Below are 6,000 nucleotides of genomic sequence, written 5' to 3'. Positions count from 1 at the left end.
GAAATCCCTTTGTTGAGTTCTCTTTTTGTCTTCTTTCTGCTCTCCCAATCATCTTAGCTGAAGTGGAAAGTCACAGCATAGAGATGCAGGAGAAAAATTCAAGGCAAACAACGGGTTGAGGTTTTGCTTCCTATGTGTGCATAAACTGAAAAGGAAAAAAAAAAAATTTTACTGAGGTTTTTTGAAAAAAGATCCAACCCAAGTCAGGGCAGACTCACCACACACTCTGGAGGTGCCGGGGATCGAACCCGGGGCCTCATACATGCAAAGCATGCGCTCTACCACTGAGCTACACCCCCGGTAGGGGGCAGCACATTGATGGTTAATACTTGTCTAGAGTAAGTTTTGTTTTCTGTAGCTTTCCATCTCTGATAACTGGGGCTAGTGGTTAGTGTTAGTACTCAACAACATTGGCAACTGGCTTGGGCAGAAGGAACCAGCCGAGGATACAGATTGTTTATAGTGTGAAACCCAAAATGGAAGGTAAAAGATGGGAAACACGTGTTCGGTAATACTCACAGAAGTTTCCACTGTGGCTTTAATATACCACATTGGTAAGGTCTCCTTCTACTGTGCCTGGCAAAGAATCAACTCCCTATTTTCGATTCTTAGGATTTCTTCCAGATATGTCCTAACCTGAGACATAAGGCTATTGAAATCCTGTTTTCCCTGCCTGAAACACTTCGTATTTGTTGTTCACTCAATTGGAATATTAACGAGTGCATTTGTGAAGAAAATTCGAGAGTGAACTTTGAGAATTTCATCTTAAGGATCTTTTTGCTCCGGATCTAGGCACACGAATTAGGCCATCTAATTTAGGAGGCCCTGCCAATGGTCCAAAAGGGAAATTGATAAAGTCTCAGTGAAATAATAGATTCAAGGAAGGAGGAAAGGTTTGAATTATGAGAGGGAGAGCAATGACAAATAGAAGATTTACAGGATAAAGAGGAAAAAAAATCACACTAGCAGCCAGAAGGAAGCACAGACATGGAAAGGTTTAATAATTCTTTTGGGAATGGGAGAAAGTCTCAATGATGGAAAAATGGACTATTTTGCTTATCTATGGGAATTCTTGGGTTTTAAAACTTTAAAAAATAATCTGTGTCAGTTAACTTTTTTTTTTTTTTTTGGAAGACCTCAGTGGACTATACAACCAAAGGAGAGAGTGCAATGTTGTTCATATAATATATTTGTAAACATCACCTTGATTGGATTTGCCAAAGGAAACACACACAGCAAAACTGCTAGTTATTGATTGGATTTGCAAAAGCCAGTGAGTGATATTTGCACTTCTGTGATGCAAAGTACATCAACTGCATAATGTCAGCACAGCTGCCGAAACCCGGGATTGAACCAGGGACCTTTAGATCTTCAGTCTAACGCTCTCCCAACTGAGCTATTTCGGCAAGCTGATACTGCAACCTCTAGCCATTCTCCCAAATATAAAAATTTTCATTTTTCAAAGAGATCACACAAATAAGACAAGTATCTGCTAATACTAACTGATAGAATCAAAAAGGGAGAGAAAGATCCAACATGGGAAGTGGGATACACAGCAGACTCATAGGATGGCAGATGTCCTAAACAACACTCTGGCCTCAGAATCAGCCCTCAAGGCATTCAGATCTGGCTGAAGAGCCCATGAGAGTATAGCAGGCATGGAAAGCCAAGATATCATGGAAAAAAAAAAAAAAGACCTAAATGAATGATCTCTGTGAGTGAAATCCCAGTGGGAAGAACGGGGCCATCAAAGAAGGAGGTACCCTTCTCCGAAGGGAGGAGAGAACTTCCACTTTGACTATGACCCTATCGGAATAAGACCAAAGTCAGCGAACTCTAAAGGCTTCCATAGCCCTGGCAACTCATGACTAGAGCCTAGGGAGATTACTGACGCCATGAACAGGAGTGTCAAATTGTTAAATCAGCAACAGGAGTCACTGTGTACTTACACCCCATGTGGGATCTGTCCCTAATGTGTCGTCTAAAGCGAAGTGATGCTATAACTAGTACTGAAACAGTATTTTTATACTTTGCGTTTCTGTGTGGGCACAAACTGATGAGGTCTTTACTAATTATATACTGAATTGATCTTCTGTATATAAAGAGAATTGGAAATGAAAAAAAAAACAACCTGGTGTTAAAATGGAAATGGCATAGAAAATTAATTAATTCGAAAAAAAAAATTATGTAGGATCTCTGTCTTTAATGTGCTGTACATTGCTATTTAATGCTATAATTAGTAATCCAATGGTAGTTTTTTCACTTTGTGTTGCTATATGGGCAAAATGTTGAAATCTTTACCTAATATATACTAAACTGATCTTCTGTATACAAAGAGAATTGAAAATGAATCTTTACATGAATGGAAGGGGAAAGGGAGCGGGAAGGGGGAGGATTGCGGGCGGGAGGGAAGTTATGGGAGGGGGGAAGCCATTGTAACCCATGGGCTATACTTTGGAAATTTATATTCATTAAATAAAAGTTAAAAAAAAATCCACTTTTTTAAAAGCTGAATAAAACATGCAAGTACTGAAAAAAAAATTTTTTCATTTTATATACCGTGTTCTCATTCTTCAACAGCTAACCTTATGGTGTTCAGTGTCACCCACCTCTCCTCATCTTCTACCCCAAAATAATATAGACTCAACTACAATCAAGGTCTAAAAATAGGATCCAGTTTTGGAGACAATGATAGATTGGTAGAGGAAAGGGGAAAGAATAAATAAAAATAGGAAGGTGCTTTTCCACCTCTTGCTGTTCCATGACCCAAACGCTTACCTGAAATATATAAAGAACTCCTTAAAAAAATCCTTCAAAAAAGACTAAAAGCAAGAAAGAGCAAATGAGCACGCAATTGACAAAAGAGGATACCCAAAATAGCAATCAAGCAATATAAAAAGTGCTCAACATCATTAGCTATCAGGGAAATGCAAAATAAAAACACAGTAATACTAAATATTAGTAATATTAAATATTAGTAATACTAAAAAAATACAGTAATACTACTTTTCACCGATGTCACTTAACACAAAAGACCTGATGATATCAAGTGTTACAAGTCTGCGGAGCAACTGGGACTCCAGATTATTGCTGATACCTATACTGAGAAACTACTTGGAAATATTAACTTAAACTAAATATGCATGTAATCTATGATCTCAAAACTGCACAACTACACTTATACCAAGAGAACTGCATGAATGTTTGCCTTGAAAGACGTGAACAGGAATGTTTGCAGCAGTATAGGACATTTCAGAAAAAAAAAAAAAAACAACAACCTAGGCGTAATCCAATGACGTTTAAAATGGATTAATAAATCATGATGTATAGTATTCTTCCAGTGGAATACTCAAGCAATGGAAAAGCACTACAGCTACTAGCAACAACACAAATGTATCTAATTTTTTTAATGTTGAAATTTAAAAAAAATCTATACTTGAATGAGTACATACTTGCTGTAGTTTGAATGTGTCGCCTCCAAAACTCAGGTGTTGACAGTGTGATAATATTGATATAGGGAGCCCTGTAGGAGGTCGGTAGGATGTGAGGACGCCCATCTGGTGAGTTGGTGTGTAAAATGCAGGGTTTTCCTCAATTTACCAAAGCATAAAATTATTTATAATGGACCATCTCTCACAGCTGGTCTTTTGGGGAACCAATTTTGGCGAGTGTTGGTCTGGCACAGGAAGTCAGACAGGAGAGAAGTACCCAGTGTGAGTTCTGGATGTTTTAGGCATTGCTGAAAGGGCTAAGCATGGTACTGGAAATGCCGGTTTACCAACTTCAGAATTTCTCCCTCATCTGGACTCAGCCCTAGGACTTAAAGAAAACCACCAAAGTTGTAAGAACTCAGTGATACAGTGAGTGTAGGAAAGCTGTGGCCAACTGTGCTCTCTGGATAAGAAAAGCAAGATTGATTGATTGATTGATTGATTTAGGGGCAGAGGCAGATGGAGGGAGAGCGGTCTTCCATCCGCTGGCTCACTCCAGCCAGCATTTTGGAATTCTGGAAAGGCTGGGATTTGGGTCCAGTCTTTTTGTTTGAAGATGATTTTTTTTTTAATTAACACCTTTGGTAAACATTTACTACTTGTACGTTTGCATAGGGTACGCTGCAATTTTTCAACACGTGTACATAGTATAAGCCTTTTAAGCCAATTAGCCTGTCATTAATGTGTTTTGCAGCCTGCAGCTTGTACCTAAGAAACGGTTTGGTTTTTTCTTTTTTGCCCATCTGGAGATATTAGACATTCTTACATCAATTATAGCAGGAGCTCCTCCTGCTAAATCATATAGAATCAATGTTGGGGTTTTCTGAGTTTCAGAAACTTCCTGCTGCCTCGGGACCACCTGGGAGCGAATTGTAATAAATTTTCTGGACAGTTCTGAAACCGTCTAGTGCTCGCTAAGAATCGAGGCTTCTTGCTTTTAGCCAACATCCTAAAGATTTATTTCTTCCTCTCCGACGGTCGGAACCTTCCCGGAAACAGGAAAGAAAACGCCATCTCTCGTTCGCCTCAGCCACGGATCTCTCCAACCCCGCCCCGCCTCAGCCTCTGGGAAAGAAAAAACTTGGCAAGCGAGGTGGAAATACAGATCTTCAAGTGGCGTAGACGGGTCGCGGTGCGCGCTGGACCCGTCGGGAGTGGAGCCGGGGCAAGGCGGAGGGGGCACTGAGCGGCAGCCGGGCCGGGAAGGGCGGAGACGCGGGGGGTGAGGTAGAAGAGGCAAATGGGGTCGAGGAAGAAGGGTAAGTCTGTCCCAGAAGAGAACCTGGCTCGAGGGGCGGCGGCCTGGGAGAGTCCGAGAGCGCCGTGCGGCGACCGCGTCGGGTGGCGCTTTAATTCCCTGTGCGGGAACCGCTGACAGTGATAGCTGCTGGGGGAGCCGCAAGGATTGCCCGATTCTCTGGGGAGCAGGAGTGGGGTGCCGGCTGCCTCGGAAACGGCGGGAGCGTCTGGTTTCTTCAGGGTTTGCTTACAGGCAAAAGATGAGAGCCCCACTTTGCGCCTTGTATTTCTGTTAGAAAGAAGCCTGTTGAAACGCAGCTTTTCTCCGGAAGAAGCGTCCTGGCGCGGTTGCACCGAGCTCCTGGACTCCTCGCGGGCTGCTCACGGTTCCAACAGCGGGGAAGCGCCGCACTGTGGCTGCGCACAAGCAGAGCCGCGGGGCCATGGGCATTGGCTGCACCGACAGGGAGGAGTGAGACTCTCACAAGGGGGATGACCTGAAAATTGACTGCGGGTGGCTTGTGAGCACCTAGCGTAAGGCCACCACAAAATGCAGCAAACACTGGAGTTAGAGGAAAGGCTTATTGTTGGGTGGGGGAAGCTGGAGGGGCTGGGTGGTGAGGGCGAGCGAGTAAGGGAGCGCAGGTTCGGTTTGGGAAGCAGATCCTGTTAAACCTTTGCGGGAGGGCAAGGAGATAGGAGCGGCCAATTCCATTAGGGTGGTGGTGGAGCTGACACCTGGGGTTGGGTCATTTGGTCACCTGGTGTCCAGCAATGGCAGTGGGGGCTAGAGCCAAGGATGGTGTCTGGGGCATAAATCACGCCACAGATAAGACTGTGCCATTTTACTAACATTCCCCCCTTTTGTATTTTATAGAGCAAGTGTTGTATGGGATTAGATCAGCCCCAAAAGTCCATGAGGGATGGAGGGACAATGATCTGTCTTTAGAGCTGCTTCCTGCAAACATAGGGTGACAAGTTACTCTCTGCTGGCATGGGGGCGATGCCTGAAGCTGTGATCTCCTGGTTGGGGAGCCGAGTAGATCCCTATAGCACTATTTGGTTGATTGATTGCCAGGTTGGTGAAGGCTGTGGTTCATTCTATCATCACCTCCTGTAAACACTTAAACAGACAAAGTAGCAGCCAGGATTAAAATAGCAGCCGATGGTCCTAGTAATGGCATTAACCAAGTAATAAGAGGATTTCACAGAGGATGGGGGTGGGGGGTGGGTGCGGTGTCCCTGGACCCCAAGTGAAGACTGTTAGATG

At 43.5% G+C, this 6,000-nt stretch overlaps 2 non-coding genes across 2 annotated transcripts; both read right to left on the bottom strand.

Moving 5' to 3' along the window:
* Positions 1-227: 227 nt before the first annotated feature.
* TRNAA-UGC (transfer RNA alanine (anticodon UGC)) lies at positions 228-299 on the bottom strand. The gene has a single exon. It is a non-coding gene; the product is annotated as a tRNA-Ala (tRNA).
* A 1,034-nt stretch (positions 300-1,333) lies between these two features.
* On the bottom strand, positions 1,334-1,406 carry TRNAF-GAA (transfer RNA phenylalanine (anticodon GAA)). Its single transcript has one exon. It is a non-coding gene; the product is annotated as a tRNA-Phe (tRNA).
* Positions 1,407-6,000: the final 4,594 nt, after the last annotated feature.

The sequence above is a fragment of the Lepus europaeus genome, chromosome 3 (genome assembly GCF_033115175.1).
Source record: "Lepus europaeus isolate LE1 chromosome 3, mLepTim1.pri, whole genome shotgun sequence".
NCBI classification, from domain to species: Eukaryota; Metazoa; Chordata; class Mammalia; order Lagomorpha; family Leporidae; genus Lepus; species Lepus europaeus.
This window is presented reverse-complemented; position numbering and strand designations above follow the sequence as displayed.